This window comes from Chiloscyllium plagiosum, unplaced genomic scaffold (genome assembly GCF_037043375.1).
Source record: "Chiloscyllium plagiosum isolate Xiang-an unplaced genomic scaffold, Cpla_swu_hap1 HiC_scaffold_12, whole genome shotgun sequence".
NCBI classification, from domain to species: domain Eukaryota; kingdom Metazoa; phylum Chordata; class Chondrichthyes; order Orectolobiformes; family Hemiscylliidae; genus Chiloscyllium; species Chiloscyllium plagiosum.
The window spans coordinates 278,144-296,525 of NW_028270150.1; the positions used below are offsets into that span (position 1 = coordinate 278,144).

General features: G+C 49.1%; 1 non-coding gene and 1 pseudogene across 1 annotated transcript; both read right to left on the bottom strand.

Moving 5' to 3' along the window:
• Window positions 1-5,373: 5,373 nt before the first annotated feature.
• On the bottom strand, window positions 5,374-5,573 carry LOC148148464 (U2 spliceosomal RNA). The gene has a single exon (XR_015758973.1). It is a non-coding gene; the product is annotated as a U2 spliceosomal RNA (small nuclear RNA).
• Window positions 5,574-17,214: 11,641 nt separating this feature from the next.
• Window positions 17,215-17,387, bottom strand: LOC148148465 (U2 spliceosomal RNA; annotated as a pseudogene).
• Between the last annotated feature and the right edge of the window lie 995 nt (window positions 17,388-18,382).

An 18,382-nucleotide genomic window follows, 5' to 3' on the forward strand; every position in this document is an offset into this window, starting at 1 on the left:
GTACATGGACACCAAGATCCCTCTGCTCATCCACACTACCAAGTATCCGTCCATTAGCCCAGTACCCCATCTTTTTATTACTCTTACCAAAGTGAATCACCTCACACTTAGCTACATTGAACGCCATTTGCCACCTTTCTGCCCAGTTCTGCAGCTTATCTATATCCCGCTGTAACCTGCCACATCCTTCCTCACTGTCTACAACTCCTCCGACTTTCGTATCATCCGCAAACTTGCTCACCCAACCTTCTAACCCCTCCTCCAGGTCATTTATAAAAATGACAAACAGCAATGGTCCCAAAACAGATCCTTGCGGAACACCGCTAGTGCCGGCACTCCAAGATGAACCTTTGCCATCAACTACTACCCTCTGTCTTCTTCCAGCCAGCCAACTCCTAATCCAAACCTCCAACTCACCCTCAATGCCATACCTCCGTGTTTTTTGCAGTAGTCCACCATGAGGAACCTTATCAAACGCCTTACTAAAATCCATATACACCACATCTACCGCTTTCCCCTCGTTCACCTCCTTAGTCACCTTCTCAAAGAATTCAATAAGGTTTGTGAGGCACGACCTGCCCTTCACAAAACCATGCTGACTATCCTTGATCACATTATTCCTATCCAGATGTTCATAAATCCTATCCCTTAGAATTCTCTCTAAGATTTTGCCCACAACAGAAGTGAGACTCACCAGCCAATAGTTACTAGGGTTATCCCTACTCCCCTTCTTGAACAAGGGAACCACATTTGCTAGCCTCCAATCTTCTGGCACTACTCCTGTAGACAACGAGGACATAAAAATCAAGGCCAATGGCTCTGCAATCTCCTCCCTTGCTTCCCGGAGAATCCTAGGATAAATGCCATCAGGCCCAGGGGACTTATCTATTTTCACCCTTTCCAGAATTTCCAACACCTCTTCTCTACATACCTCAAAGCCATCCATTCTACTTAATTGTGACTCAGTACTCACATTGACAACAATGTCCTGTTCCTGATTGAATACTGACGAAAAGTATTCATTCAATGTCTCCCCAATCTCTTCAGCCTCCACACGCAACTTCCCACGACTATCCTTGACTGGACCTATTCCTACCCTAGTCATTCTTTTATTCCTGACATACCTATAGAAAGCCTTAGGGTTTTCCCTAATCCTACCAACTAAGGCCCTTTCATGTCCCCTCCTTGCTGCTCTTAGCTCTCTCTTCAGGTCCTTCCTGGCTACCGTATAACTCTCAATCGCCCCAATTGAACCTTCACGCCTCATCTTTACATAGGCCGCCCTCTTCCATTTAACAAGGGATTCCAATTCCTTATTAAACCACGGCTCCCTCACACGACCCTTTCCTCCCTGCCTGACGGGTACATACTTATCAAGGACACTCAATAGTTGCTCCTTGAACAAGCTCCACATATCAGTTACGCCCTTGTCTTGAAGCTTACTTTTCCAAGCCACACATCCTAAGTCATGCCTCACCGCATCATAATTTCCCTGCCCCCAGCTATAACTCTTGCCCTGTAGTGCACACTTATCCCTCTCCATCGCGAGAGTAAAAGTCACCGAATTGTGGTCACTGTCCCCAAAGTGCTCACCTACCTCTAATTCTAACACCTGGCCTGGTTCGTTACCCAGAACCAAATCCAGTATGGCCTCACCTCTTGTTGGCCTATCTACATATTGTGTCAGGAAACCCTCCTGCACACATTGGACAAACACTGACCCATCTAACGAACTTGAGCTATAGCTTTCCCAATCAATATCAGGAAAGTTAAAGTCCCCCATAACAACCACCCTATTACTTTCACTCTTCTCTTGAATCATCCTCGCAATCCTTTCTTCTACGTTTCTAGGACTATTAGGAGGCCTGTAAAAAATTACTAACAGGGTGAGCTCACCTTTCCTATTCCTAACCTCAGCCCAAACTACCTCAGACGGCGAGTCTTCATCCATCGTCCTTTCCACAGCTGTAATACTATCTTTGACAAGCAATGCCACACCTCCCCCTCTTTTACCCCCACCTCTGACCCTACTAAAACATTTAAACCCTGGAACCTGCAACAGCCAATCCTGTCCCTGTTCTACCCATGTCTCCGTAATAGCCACAACATCGAAGTCCCAGGTACCAACCCACGCTGCAAGTTCCTAATGTACCAACCCACGTTCCTAATGTGCCTGCTTCCAGCGCTTCGACTGGCAACGCGTTCCAGGCACCCACCATCCTCTGTGTGAAAACCTTTCCCCGCACTTTTCCCTTCTCACTTTCCCCCTCTCACCGTGAACCTGTACCCACTGACTCGCCACCCCACCCTTTCGATGCCTCTCAGTATGCTGTCGACCACTATCAGGTCGCCCCTCAGCTTCCGTCTTTGCAGTGACGACAATCCAAGTTTATTCAATCTCTCCTCACAGCAGAAGCGCTCCAGGGCAGGCAACGTGCTGGTAAACCTTCTCTGCACCCTCTCCAAAGCATCCACGTCCTTCTGGTAGTGTGCCGAACAGCATTGCGCGCGATATCCCAATTGTAGCCTAACTGGAGTTTTGTACAGCTCTTTGTACAGATCATTTATTTACACGTCACAAACAACAAAGGTCCTAGCACTGAGCCCTGCGGGACGCCACTAGTTACTGATCTCCTTTCCGAAAAATGCGCCCCGAGTCGGTTTTGTATCCAGCTAGCCGACTCACCTCAGATCCCACGAGACTCTACCTTTTGTAGCAGCCTGCCGTAAGATGTGAAGCGATCCAGAAGAGATTACTGACGCAAAGGTGACTACACTTAAATGAAAGTGCTGGGAATGGCAACCGTGATGGAACTCGCAGCCAAGGAAGGTCAACACCTCACAAAATGGTGGCTGAGAGTTCACAAAATGGTGGCCCAGGGACAAGCACCAACGCAGACACAAAACTGCCACTGCTGTGGAAACACATGTCAGGCAGCAGCAAATTGCTGCTGGAAAGAAGCTGTGTGCAGAAACTGCAGCATTAAAAAAGAATATATTAAGTGGGTGCGCTCGGGGGAGAAAGTACCAATAACCTGCAGCGAAAGTACAGGAAGAAATCCTAAATGGTACAAAAAGGGCAAGAAGACAAAAGCCCAGGCGCACAAACCAATGAGGTGTTGTTGTTACAGATACTGGCGATAGCTGCCGACGCCCCGGTCGCTCCCTTACTGAACGGCAAACCGGTAAGAATGGAGGTGGACACCGGTTTCATTGATACGGCTGAGTCACGTTGCGCTGCAACCTTCAGAAACTGAGCGAGGAACACACACAGGTGCTTTCACGGTGGGAACGTTCAGTTATACGGTCAGTCTGAAGACACAGCCTGCGCGTCAACAAAGGAAATCTTAGAGCTTTATGGGCAAGAATGTGGTTGGACAGAATCAAACTCAACTGGGCCGAAGGCAATCACTTGTCAAGATTCTGAGAGTGACTGATCAAGAATTCTAAAGAAGCACGCTATTGTTTTCAATGGGATAGAGAAGCAGGACGCCGGGAGCCTTTGATAAGGTTCCACGTGGTAGGCTGTTGGAGAAAATGCAGAGGCATGGAACTGAGGGTGATTTAGCAGCTTGGCTTAGAAACTGGCTTTCTGAAAGAAGGCAGCGGGTGGTGGTTGATGGAAAATATTCAGCCTGGAGTCCGGTTACTAGTGGTGTGCCACAAGGGTCTGTTTTGGGACCACTGCTGTTTGTCATTTTTATAAATGACTTAGATGCAGGCATAACATAGGTGGATGGATTAGTAAATTTGCAGACGACGCTAAAGTCGGTGGAGTGGTGGTCAGTGTGGAAGAATGTTACAGGTTGCAGGGGGACTTGGATAAACTGCAGAATTGGGCTGAGAGGTGGCAAATGGAGTTCAATGCAGCTAAATGTGAGGTGATGCACTTTGGGAAGAATAACAGGAAGGCAGAGTACTGGGTCGATGGAAAGATTCTTGGTAGTGTGGATGTGCAGAGGGATCTTGGAGTCCCATGTACATAGATCCCTGAAAGTTGCCACCCAAGTGGATAGTGCTGTTAAGAAGGCTGTTAGGTTTCATTCGTAGAGGGATTGAGTGCCGGAGCCGCAATATCATGCTGCAACAGTTCACCTGCTGGTGTGTGCTAGGCGGTTTCCTTTCCCTTTGCTCAACGACCTATTTGCTGAACTAGCCGGAGGTCAGCTTTTCAGTAAAACTGAGCCCGGTAAACCCTACCTCCAGATGAGTGTAGATCCTGAGTTTAAATGAATGAGACACAATCTTATTGAAACATATTGGATTCTTACGTGGCTCGACAGGGTAAATGCTGAGAGGACATTTTCCCTCATGGGAGTGTCTAGAACTGAACAGAATAAAGAGGCACCAATTTAAGAGTGAGATCAGGAGAAACGTCTTCTCTCAGAGGGTTGTGAGTCTTTGGAATTTGTTGTCACAGACAGCTGGCACACGCTGCTTGTGTGAGACTGACTTTGCTGCCTCAGCCAGAACTGGCAGCATTCTAAGTGCAAAAGAAGGCAAGGGGGTGTTGTGCCAGTCCCTGCGTACACAGCCCAGGTGCCGGATAATCTGCAGTGCTCCTACCTGCCTTATTATCTTTCCAGGCCAGTTCCGGTCAGCAAACATTGGTTTGTTTGTTCTACGTTTTCTCACGTGCTGTTGTCGAGTTAGTGCTGTCTCTTTGCTTTTCCCAGTGAGAATTGACTCTCTGAGTAACCTGCCTCTGACTCAGTCATTCGTGATAGCACACACGATTCTGTCGCGGCTCCGTGAATCGGAAAATGGCTGAAACTCACAGTCCTTTGCCTCGTTTTTCCGGTCAGTCACATACGTACCTATCGATTCCGCCTGCCCTTGCAGTCTGATGAAAAGCATGTGCCTTAAATACGTCCCGATGATTTTTGTCCTAGCTCACAGTGTTCTCGAAATCTCTCTTTCAAGTCATCAAAATCAAAACGACTGAACCCCGAGATAGCTTCATCCCCAGCAGCATGCAGCAACGTAGCACAGTTGACCTTCTCTTGTTTTTCTGAAATGTCGCTCGCGAGTATGAAAAGCTGGTGGGCAGCTACGGTTGCTGCGACTCCCAAATTCTGACACCATGTGGTGTGATCGGGGCCCGGCGTTGGCGGGAAGGTGCAGCACGCAGCAGGGGTCCGAGGGGATGACATTGAGAGCAAGTGTCAAGGTGCGCAAGAGACAGAGATGGCGAGAGAAGGATAGGGAGCGGGAGCTGAGCAGCCACCTTAGAACAGACGAGTTTGAATCGACTCACGCCCGGTTGGATGTGAGGTGTGAGAAATGAAGCACTTGGTACTCCAACCCATCCAGCAGACACAAAGCACCGAAAGCCTGAGTTATAAACATGAAGCTGTTTTTAGATTTATAGATGAGGGGTGCACCGTTCCCGGAGGTACTGCAATACCAGGTCGATGCGTGGAGTGGACGGAGCAAGCCCCTATTCCATCTCCCTGCTCCAAAAATCAATTTAATATATGGTCCCCAGATAAGGGACGTATCAGATATTAAACTGATAAGAACAGATTTTTTTTTTTTATTTTTTTTTATTTTTTTTTTTTATTTCAAAATATACTTTATTCATATAAATAAATCTTTGGTACTTGTACAATTTGTCATATCGTTCATAAATATATACATTCCATGTCGTAAAGAACAGATTGAATTACTCAAATTTACAGTTATCCTATTTACAGTTCCCTTCATTAACCATCCAGTCTCTTATTATTTAGCTGTGGCTTCAGCGGAACCCACCTACTGAGTGGGTGCCCTGTTATATGAGAGCAAAGGAAAAACTTCTTTAACCCCCAGTATATGGGGTTACCCTTGTCCATTTGACTGTCCTGTCTCTGGGGTAGCTGTCTGCATCCCCATGGTGTGCACAAACTGCTGGACCTTCGCTGGGCTGAGGTAGCTATCCAGGCCCTCACTGGGGTCATTTACCTGCTCTGGTGTCATTGAGCCAAGGCAAGGGTCCGCACCGTCCAGTTCTGTGTCTGACAATGGGACTGTCAGAGGATCGCAGCTCTCAGTTACCTGTAGTTGTGGGACAGTGGGTACCCCCTGGTTCTCACTGGGTGGAGGGTGGACTTCAGGGGGTCCGTTGTTTCCTGGTTGGGAGGAAATGCCCTCCTCTTTATCTACGGCACTCTGTCTCTTCTTCTGGTGGTGATGATGTTCTTTGTGCCCGTCTTCCCCATCCGAAGAGCTGGCCGTCCCTCCCTCGTGCAGCTGTCTTTTCCCCCTTTGCTCGAAGGCTTTGTGGGCGTGGCCGGATTTTCTCTTCCTGTTTATAACAGGTATCCACTCCTCTGCCTGCTCGATTAGCTCCTCCTCCATTGCTTCCATCTGCCCAGCGAGAGCTAGGATTAGCTGCTGTGTCTCTCCACTGGCTGCCCCCTCCTCCACTCCAGCCTGTCCTTCTTTCTGGGTGCCACCAGACTCTGTTTCCCTGCTGTCTAGGTGGACGTTACTGGTCTTTGGGGGTCCACGGCTCGCCTTGCCACCTCCAGCCATCTGTGCGTAAGTGGGGCCCCCCCGTCTTGGGCAGGTCTTGTACACGTGGCCCGCCTCTCCGCACAGGTTGCAGCTCTTTTCTTCCTGACAGTCCTTAGTCAGGTGACCCTCCTGTTTGCAGTTCCTGCAGATGGTCACTTTGCAATCCGCCAGCACATGTCCCGACTTCCCGCAGGCTCGGCACACTTTTGGCTGCCCTGCATATGTCAGGTAGCCTCTGTTCCCTCCAATTGCGAAGCTCGAGGGTGGGTGAAGAATGTTCCCATTGCCATCGACCCTCAGAGTCACTCTGACCTGTCGCTTACTGGTCCAGATCCCAAAGGGGTCGATCACGTCGGTGGCTTCTCCCTCAACTTGGACGTACCTTCCCAGGAAAGTCAGGACATCAGCCGCTGGAACATAGGGGTTGTACATATGGATTGTAACAACCCGACTCCTCTGTGCAGGAAGCACACACAATGGGGTTGCCGACAAGATGGAGAACAGCGGCTCCCCTTCCTTCTCCTTGAAGACCTTCAGGAGCTGTTCGCACTGCTTCACGCTCCTGAAGGTCACATCAAAGTAGCCTGCCCCAGGGAAATCCTGCAGGCAGTACACGTCTGCTGCAGCGAACCCACAGCATCCTAGCAATACCTTCTTAATAAACAGGATGCGATCCACCGGTGTACGGCCCTCCACCTGCTTGACAGACACCCGGACGGTGTTTCGAACCCCCTGCCCAGGGCTGCGCGCAGCTGTTGAGGCCATAGCTCGGAGGTTGGCTGGTCCCTGAATTGGCGTTAGGCCGAAGCCAGCATGAAGATCCACCAATAGCAGGTCAGCACAACCAAACGATCCTCCAACGTCCAATCACGATCCAGCGATGATCTCCACTAGCTCTGATGACTCGCAACTCGACCCCCGTCCTGATAAGAACAGACACTTGATCTTAGCCAAAAGGCCGAGAAGCGATAACTACAATACCGCGGACTGCCTCAAGTCCCATTTGTCCTCCATGTTTTCAATCAGCTTGATTCTGTTCAAAGACTTGTAGATCACTGCTGACAGTTTCCCTGTCGCCGTAGTCCTCCCAGGATTTCTAACGAGAGCAGCAGGTCCGTTTACAGCAGTTGCTTTTTTTCCCCTGTCAGTGAACCACTGTCTCATGGTCATGTAGAGATCGTCAGTATCTCACCAATCAAGTGGGTCAGGGCTAAGCTTACGTGACTTCTCACGTGACCAGCACAGCGTTTTTGAGGAGGCGGTAACCAACTGCAGAACTGCACGCATTGAATGATACATTCAGCCTGTCATGTCTGCATCAGCTCTCTGCACGAGCAACTTCCCCAGTCCCACTCGCCCTGCAGCAAATATTCTCTCTTCAGATAAGTATCCGACCCTCCGACCAAAGTCACCATTGAATCTGCCTCCAGCACCCTCTCTCTCAGGCAGTGCACTGCATATTCTCACCACTCGCTGAAGATGCTTGGGCCTAGGACGCTACCTCGATGAAACGTGACACGTAGAGAAGAAAGCAATAGATTCAGCCGAGCCCTCCATGTCTTTGATGTGTGTGGATGTGCCTGCAGTTAGAACATTGCACAGTACAGGCCCTTCGGCCCACGATGTCGTGCCGAGCAGTTTTCTTAATCTAAGATCAACCTAACCTACACACCCCTCAATTTACTGCCGTCCAGCGTGTGCTCGCCGAGCAGTAGCTTAAATGTCCCTGACAGTTTGTGGGAGATTAGAAATGCAGTTAGAGATGTTGTTTTTGCAGATGGGTGACGGGGTGTTGTGGGGGGAGGGGAAGGGGAACATTACACAAACGGTCGCGGGATTCTTGCAGCATACCTAAGGCTAAGATTTTAACGAATATAGAGGTTTTTGTTTAAGAAATAGTTGTAAACTAAGAAATAACTTTAAAGTGTTGTAGCTGACCACAAAAGTAGCAGTAGGGGCATTTCACAATAAGCTTATAGTATGATAAGGGGAACTGGATAAAATAGCAGACAGGCTGTAACAGACAAGGACAAGGACAGCAGGGTAGTCAGATAAGGAAAATTAGAGAAAAACGAGTGAGGTAATCGGCTTATGATAGGATGGGAAAAGGGAGGCGTGATTCCGCAACTTGCAAACTGAATAAGAATGCTTACATGTTTTGTTTTCGCGCGCTTTTGCTAGCCTGATTGCTTGAGCAAAACGCCTGTTCTTGCAAGGCCGTAAAGAATTAAATGTTCTTGTTTCCAAGGCTTTGTCTCAGGCTGAATTGTGAGTGAGTTTTGTTTCTCACAGTTGCCGAAGGGCCTGTTGTTGCGCTGCTCTGTTCGACGTTCTAAAAATCTCAGCTGTTACCAATGTGAAAAATCCCTGCCTCCCCACAAGGCAAATGATTGGAGCAGGTTCGAATTCTGACCGAAAAATCTCACTGTCAGGAAATCTCGGCTCGCTCACCTTTACGAACAGTACCTCTTACAGACTAATCCATCTTGTCTTGGAAAGTGTGAACTCCCATCCCCCAACCCACCTCGTGCAAATGAATAGCACGACGGGGCGGGGATGTGAAGATCAATTTACAGCAAATCAGCCTTTATTGGTTCGGCTCCAAACATTCCAATTCGGTCTGCTTCCTTAGAATTGCAAATCAAGATTCAAGAGTGCTAATTGCAGCGCTAACAGCAAGCTAATGGTTTGATAGTGGCTGTGCAATCAAAAAGCAAGGTCTAAAATGCAAAATAAAGCAAAACACCCAGTAAGCAAAACCTCAGCATCTGTGGGGAAAAAGCAGAATTAACGCTTTTTCGAGTCCAGTGACCCTTCTCCCGAAGGGTGCAGCGAGTTCTGTTTTCGTCTAGACATTACAACCTGCAGCACCACGCGTGGAGTCAGTGATCAACTGCACCTTCACTCTATTGGTAGCCACTGAGCACGTACATCGATGCTTGCATCAGGACGAGACGAAACCTGAACCAAACGGACGGAGGCTCCGAAGCTCTCTGCCACCCTCTCACCTTCAATGCGCACTTGGATCCATCCGGCTGCTCCGCATCAGGAAGCATCAATGGGGCGGCCTCAATCAACAGATGGGAATCAGAAAGCTTCCCCACACAGTCACACAGTACAGAAGAGGCCCTTTGGCCCTCCGAGTCCGCACTGACAAAGCTACTCTAAGTCTGCTCTAGTCCCACTTTCCAGCACTTGGTCCGTAGCCAGGAAAGGTTATGACATTTCCAGTGCTCATCCAAGTAGTTTTTCAAGGTTTTGAGGTTCCCCGCCTCGCTACCCTCCCAAGCAGTGCATTCCAGACCGCCGCCACCCTCTGGGAAACAACTGCTTTCTGTCATGACCGCAAGACCACGGAAGGTCTGACGGCCCATAAGACGTAGGAGCAGAATCGGGCCATTCGGCCCACGCTCCGCCATTCGGTCGTGGCTCACAGGTTTCTCAACCCCGATTCTCCTGCCCTCTCCCCACAACCCTTGATCCCCTTATAATCAAGAACCTCTCTATCTCTGTCTTAAATGCAACCTCATCTCAGCCTGAAGGGACGACCCTTCACCCTGAGGCTGTACTTCCAGGTCCTCGTCTCGCCTACTAGTGGGATCATCGGGTTCAATTCCCGCCTCAGGCGACTGACTGTGTGGAGTTTGCACGTTCTCCCCGTGCCTGCGTGGGTTTCCTCCGGGTGCTCCGGTTTCCTCCCACAGTCCAAAGATGTGCAGGTCAGGTGAATTGGCCATGCTAAATTGCCCGTAGTGTTAGGTAAGGGGCAAATGTAGGGGTATGGGTGGGTTGCGCTTCGGCGGGTCGGTGTGGACTTGTTGGGTCGAAGGGCCTGTTTCCACACTGTAATGTAATGTAATCTAATCTAATCTTCTTCACATCCACTCTGACCAGGCCTCCCAGTAGCCTGTAAGGTTCAGTCAGATCCCGCCTTACCTTTCGAAACACCATCGGGTATAGACCCAGAGACCTCGTGTGACAAACCCTTCAGCCCCAGGGGGAACACGCTTGTAAACCTTCTCTAGACTCCCTCCAACACCAGCGCATCCCTTCCTTTGGTACAGGGCACAAAACTGCTCCCGATATTCCACCTGTGGTCAGACCAGAGTCTGATGCAGCCTCAGCAGCACGTCTCTGCTCCTTTTTTCTCGCCCGCTTGAAATGAATGCCGACACTGCATTTGCCTTCCGAACCATCGGATGAACCTGCATGTTAATCATGAAACAACCTGGAACTAAGACTCCCAAGACCCTCAGCGCTTCAGATTTGCAAAGCCTTTCCCTCGTTCAGAAAATCGTCTACCCGATTGTTCTTGCTACCAAAGTGCAAAACCGCACACTTGGTCACTTCTTTCCCCACTCGCCCTTCATCTCCACGCCCTTCTGCAGCCTGCCCGTTTCCTCAAAACTACCTGTCCCTCTCGCTATCTTTGTGCCATCTGCAAACTCAGCAAAAATGCCCGCCGTGGCCCTCATTATCGTCGACACCCCAATAAGGTCCCTGTCACAGCCCCGTCTACAAGGTATTTGCAGAAATTCACCAAAGTTATACACGTGGCCGGAGACTTTGGCACGTCGGGTCGATAACACAGGGCCCAGCGAGCCTGTGCCGATTCCTACTCCTTGTTTGGCCGTGCTACTTGTTGCCCAGACGTGGTTTCAGTCCCGCCGTTCCGCCTCCCGTTCACGTGTCTAACAAGGTGAGCCTTAAACATAGAACATAGAAGAATTCAGCGCAGTACAGGCCCTTCGGCCCTCGATGTTGCGCCGATCCAAGCCCACCTAACCTACACTAGCCCACTATCCTCCATATGCCTATCCAATGCCTGCTTAAATGCCCATAATGAGGGAGAGTCCACCACTGCTACTGGCAGGGCATTCCATGAACTCACGACTCGCTGAGTAAAGAACCTACCCCTAACATCTGTCCTATACCTACCCCCCCTTAATTTAAAGCTATGCCCCCTTGGAAAAAGATTCTCACTGTCGACCCTATCTAAACCCCTAATCATCTTGTACACCTCTATCAAGTCACCCCTAAACCTTCTTTTCTCCAATGAAAACAACCCCAAGTGCCTCAGCCTTTCCTCATATGATCTTTCTACCATACCAGGCAACATCCTGGTAAACCTCCTCTGCACCCGTTCCAGTGCCTCCACATCCTTCCTATAGTATGGCGACCAAAACTGCACACAATACTCCAGATGCGGACGCACCAGAGTCTTATACAACTGCAACATGACCTCAGTACTCCGGAACTCAATTCCTCTACCAATAAAAGCCAGTATGCCATATGCCTTCTTCACCGCACTATTTACCTGGGTGGCAACTTTCAAAGATCTGTGTACATGGACACCAAGATCCCTCTGCTCATCCACACTACCAAGTATCCGTCCATTAGCCCAGTACCCCATCTTTTTATTACTCTTACCAAAGTGAATCACCTCACACTTAGCTACATTGAACGCCATTTGCCACCTTTCTGCCCAGTTCTGCAGCTTATCTATATCCCGCTGTAACCTGCCACATCCTTCCTCACTGTCTACAACTCCTCCGACTTTCGTATCATCCGCAAACTTGCTCACCCAACCTTCTAACCCCTCCTCCAGGTCATTTATAAAAATGACAAACAGCAATGGTCCCAAAACAGATCCTTGCGGAACACCGCTAGTGCCGGCACTCCAAGATGAACCTTTGCCATCAACTACTACCCTCTGTCTTCTTCCAGCCAGCCAACTCCTAATCCAAACCTCCAACTCACCCTCAATGCCATACCTCCGTGTTTTTTGCAGTAGTCCACCATGAGGAACCTTATCAAACGCCTTACTAAAATCCATATACACCACATCTACCGCTTTCCCCTCGTTCACCTCCTTAGTCACCTTCTCAAAGAATTCAATAAGGTTTGTGAGGCACGACCTGCCCTTCACAAAACCATGCTGACTATCCTTGATCACATTATTCCTATCCAGATGTTCATAAATCCTATCCCTTAGAATTCTCTCTAAGATTTTGCCCACAACAGAAGTGAGACTCACCAGCCAATAGTTACTAGGGTTATCCCTACTCCCCTTCTTGAACAAGGGAACCACATTTGCTAGCCTCCAATCTTCTGGCACTACTCCTGTAGACAACGAGGACATAAAAATCAAGGCCAATGGCTCTGCAATCTCCTCCCTTGCTTCCCGGAGAATCCTAGGATAAATGCCATCAGGCCCAGGGGACTTATCTATTTTCACCCTTTCCAGAATTTCCAACACCTCTTCTCTACATACCTCAAAGCCATCCATTCTACTTAATTGTGACTCAGTACTCACATTGACAACAATGTCCTGTTCCTGATTGAATACTGACGAAAAGTATTCATTCAATGTCTCCCCAATCTCTTCAGCCTCCACACGCAACTTCCCACGACTATCCTTGACTGGACCTATTCCTACCCTAGTCATTCTTTTATTCCTGACATACCTATAGAAAGCCTTAGGGTTTTCCCTAATCCTACCAACTAAGGCCCTTTCATGTCCCCTCCTTGCTGCTCTTAGCTCTCTCTTCAGGTCCTTCCTGGCTACCGTATAACTCTCAATCGCCCCAATTGAACCTTCACGCCTCATCTTTACATAGGCCGCCCTCTTCCATTTAACAAGGGATTCCAATTCCTTATTAAACCACGGCTCCCTCACACGACCCTTTCCTCCCTGCCTGACGGGTACATACTTATCAAGGACACTCAATAGTTGCTCCTTGAACAAGCTCCACATATCAGTTACGCCCTTGTCTTGAAGCTTACTTTTCCAAGCCACACATCCTAAGTCATGCCTCACCGCATCATAATTTCCCTGCCCCCAGCTATAACTCTTGCCCTGTAGTGCACACTTATCCCTCTCCATCGCGAGAGTAAAAGTCACCGAATTGTGGTCACTGTCCCCAAAGTGCTCACCTACCTCTAATTCTAACACCTGGCCTGGTTCGTTACCCAGAACCAAATCCAGTATGGCCTCACCTCTTGTTGGCCTATCTACATATTGTGTCAGGAAACCCTCCTGCACACATTGGACAAACACTGACCCATCTAACGAACTTGAGCTATAGCTTTCCCAATCAATATCAGGAAAGTTAAAGTCCCCCATAACAACCACCCTATTACTTTCACTCTTCTCTTGAATCATCCTCGCAATCCTTTCTTCTACGTTTCTAGGACTATTAGGAGGCCTGTAAAAAATTACTAACAGGGTGAGCTCACCTTTCCTATTCCTAACCTCAGCCCAAACTACCTCAGACGGCGAGTCTTCATCCATCGTCCTTTCCACAGCTGTAATACTATCTTTGACAAGCAATGCCACACCTCCCCCTCTTTTACCCCCACCTCTGACCCTACTAAAACATTTAAACCCTGGAACCTGCAACAGCCAATCCTGTCCCTGTTCTACCCATGTCTCCGTAATAGCCACAACATCGAAGTCCCAGGTACCAACCCACGCTGCAAGTTCCTAATGTACCAACCCACGTTCCTAATGTGCCTGCTTCCAGCGCTTCGACTGGCAACGCGTTCCAGGCACCCACCATCCTCTGTGTGAAAACCTTTCCCCGCACTTTTCCCTTCTCACTTTCCCCCTCTCACCGTGAACCTGTACCCACTGACTCGCCACCCCACCCTTTCGATGCCTCTCAGTATGCTGTCGACCACTATCAGGTCGCCCCTCAGCTTCCGTCTTTGCAGTGACGACAATCCAAGTTTATTCAATCTCTCCTCACAGCAGAAGCGCTCCAGGGCAGGCAACGTGCTGGTAAACCTTCTCTGCACCCTCTCCAAAGCATCCACGTCCTTCTGGTAGTGTGCCGAACAGCATTGCGCGCGATATCCCAATTGTAGCCTAACTGGAGTTTTGTACAGCTCTTTGTACAGATCATTTATTTACACGTCACAAACAACAAAGGTCCTAGCACTGAGCCCTGCGGGACGCCACTAGTTACTGATCTCCTTTCCGAAAAATGCGCCCCGAGTCGGTTTTGTATCCAGCTAGCCGACTCACCTCAGATCCCACGAGACTCTACCTTTTGTAGCAGCCTGCCGTAAGATGTGAAGCGATCCAGAAGAGATTACTGACGCAAAGGTGACTACACTTAAATGAAAGTGCTGGGAATGGCAACCGTGATGGAACTCGCAGCCAAGGAAGGTCAACACCTCACAAAATGGTGGCTGAGAGTTCACAAAATGGTGGCCCAGGGACAAGCACCAACGCAGACACAAAACTGCCACTGCTGTGGAAACACATGTCAGGCAGCAGCAAATTGCTGCTGGAAAGAAGCTGTGTGCAGAAACTGCAGCATTAAAAAAGAATATATTAAGTGGGTGCGCTCGGGGGAGAAAGTACCAATAACCTGCAGCGAAAGTACAGGAAGAAATCCTAAATGGTACAAAAAGGGCAAGAAGACAAAAGCCCAGGCGCACAAACCAATGAGGTGTTGTTGTTACAGATACTGGCGATAGCTGCCGACGCCCCGGTCGCTCCCTTACTGAACGGCAAACCGGTAAGAATGGAGGTGGACACCGGTTTCATTGATACGGCTGAGTCACGTTGCGCTGCAACCTTCAGAAACTGAGCGAGGAACACACACAGGTGCTTTCACGGTGGGAACGTTCAGTTATACGGTCAGTCTGAAGACACAGCCTGCGCGTCAACAAAGGAAATCTTAGAGCTTTATGGGCAAGAATGTGGTTGGACAGAATCAAACTCAACTGGGCCGAAGGCAATCACTTGTCAAGATTCTGAGAGTGACTGATCAAGAATTCTAAAGAAGCACGCTATTGTTTTCAATGGGATAGAGAAGCAGGACGCCGGGAGCCTTTGATAAGGTTCCACGTGGTAGGCTGTTGGAGAAAATGCAGAGGCATGGAACTGAGGGTGATTTAGCAGCTTGGCTTAGAAACTGGCTTTCTGAAAGAAGGCAGCGGGTGGTGGTTGATGGAAAATATTCAGCCTGGAGTCCGGTTACTAGTGGTGTGCCACAAGGGTCTGTTTTGGGACCACTGCTGTTTGTCATTTTTATAAATGACTTAGATGCAGGCATAACATAGGTGGATGGATTAGTAAATTTGCAGACGACGCTAAAGTCGGTGGAGTGGTGGTCAGTGTGGAAGAATGTTACAGGTTGCAGGGGGACTTGGATAAACTGCAGAATTGGGCTGAGAGGTGGCAAATGGAGTTCAATGCAGCTAAATGTGAGGTGATGCACTTTGGGAAGAATAACAGGAAGGCAGAGTACTGGGTCGATGGAAAGATTCTTGGTAGTGTGGATGTGCAGAGGGATCTTGGAGTCCCATGTACATAGATCCCTGAAAGTTGCCACCCAAGTGGATAGTGCTGTTAAGAAGGCTGTTAGGTTTCATTCGTAGAGGGATTGAGTGCCGGAGCCGCAATATCATGCTGCAACAGTTCACCTGCTGGTGTGTGCTAGGCGGTTTCCTTTCCCTTTGCTCAACGACCTATTTGCTGAACTAGCCGGAGGTCAGCTTTTCAGTAAAACTGAGCCCGGTAAACCCTACCTCCAGATGAGTGTAGATCCTGAGTTTAAATGAATGAGACACAATCTTATTGAAACATATTGGATTCTTACGTGGCTCGACAGGGTAAATGCTGAGAGGACATTTTCCCTCATGGGAGTGTCTAGAACTGAACAGAATAAAGAGGCACCAATTTAAGAGTGAGATCAGGAGAAACGTCTTCTCTCAGAGGGTTGTGAGTCTTTGGAATTTGTTGTCACAGACAGCTGGCACACGCTGCTTGTGTGAGACTGACTTTGCTGCCTCAGCCAGAACTGGCAGCATTCTAAGTGCAAAAGAAGGCAAGGGGGTGTTGTGCCAGTCCCTGCGTACACAGCCCAGGTGCCGGATAATCTGCAGTGCTCCTACCTGCCTTATTATCTTTCCAGGCCAGTTCCGGTCAGCAAACATTGGTTTGTTTGTTCTACGTTTTCTCACGTGCTGTTGTCGAGTTAGTGCTGTCTCTTTGCTTTTCCCAGTGAGAATTGACTCTCTGAGTAACCTGCCTCTGACTCAGTCATTCGTGATAGCACACACGATTCTGTCGCGGCTCCGTGAATCGGAAAATGGCTGAAACTCACAGTCCTTTGCCTCGTTTTTCCGGTCAGTCACATACGTACCTATCGATTCCGCCTGCCCTTGCAGTCTGATGAAAAGCATGTGCCTTAAATACGTCCCGATGATTTTTGTCCTAGCTCACAGTGTTCTCGAAATCTCTCTTTCAAGTCATCAAAATCAAAACGACTGAACCCCGAGATAGCTTCATCCCCAGCAGCATGCAGCAACGTAGCACAGTTGACCTTCTCTTGTTTTTCTGAAATGTCGCTCGCGAGTATGAAAAGCTGGTGGGCAGCTACGGTTGCTGCGACTCCCAAATTCTGACACCATGTGGTGTGATCGGGGCCCGGCGTTGGCGGGAAGGTGCAGCACGCAGCAGGGGTCCGAGGGGATGACATTGAGAGCAAGTGTCAAGGTGCGCAAGAGACAGAGATGGCGAGAGAAGGATAGGGAGCGGGAGCTGAGCAGCCACCTTAGAACAGACGAGTTTGAATCGACTCACGCCCGGTTGGATGTGAGGTGTGAGAAATGAAGCACTTGGTACTCCAACCCATCCAGCAGACACAAAGCACCGAAAGCCTGAGTTATAAACATGAAGCTGTTTTTAGATTTATAGATGAGGGGTGCACCGTTCCCGGAGGTACTGCAATACCAGGTCGATGTGTGGAGTGGACGGAGCAAGCCCCTATTCCATCTCCCTGCTCCAAAAATCAATTTAATATATGGTCCCCAGATAAGGGACGTATCAGATATTAAACTGATAAGAACAGATTTTTTTTATTTCAAAATATACTTTATTCATATAAATAAATCTTTGGTACTTGTACAATTTGTCATATCGTTCATAAATATATACATTCCATGTCGTAAAGAACAGATTGAATTACTCAAATTTACAGTTATCCTATTTACAGTTCCCTTCATTAACCATCCAGTCTCTTATTATTTAGCTGTGGCTTCAGCGGAACCCACCAACTGAGTGGGTGCCCTGTTATATGAGAGCAAAGGAAAAACTTCTTTAACCCCCAGTTTATGGGGTTACCCTTGTCCATTTGACTGTCCTGTCTCTGGGGTAGCTATCTGCATCCCCATGGTGTGCACGAACTGCTGGACCTTCTCTGGGCTGAGGTAGCTATCCAGGCCCTCACTGGGGTCATTTACCTGCTCTGGTGTCATTGAGCCAAGGCAAGGGTCCGCACCGTCCAGTTCTGTGTCTGACAATGGGACTGTCAGAGGATCGCAGCTCTCAGTTACCTGTAGTTGTGGGACAGTGGGTACCCCCTGGTTCTCACTGGGTGGAGGGTGGACTTCAGGGGGTCCGTTGTTTCCTGGCTGGGAGGAAATGCCCTCCTCTTTATCTCCGGCGCTCTGTCTCTTCTTCTGGTGGTGATGATGTTCTTTGTGCCCGTCTTCCCCATCCGAAGTGCTGGCCGTCCCTCCCTCGTGCAGCTGTCTTTTCCCCCTTTGCTGGGAGGCTTTGTGGGCGTGGCCGGATTTTCTCTTCCTGTTTATAACCGGTATCCACTCCTCTGCCTGCTCGATTACCTCCTCCTCCTCCATTGCTTCCATCTGCCCAGCGAGAGCTAGGATTAGCTGCTGTGTCTCTCCACTGGCTGCCCCCTCCTCCACTCCGGCCTGTTCTTCTTTCTGGGTGCCACCAGACTCTGTTTCCCTGCTGTCTAGGTGGACGTTACTGGTCTTTGGGGGTCCACGGCTCGCCTTGCCACCTCCAGCCATCTGTGCGTAAGTGGGGCCCCCCCGTCTTGGGCAGGTCTTGTACACGTGG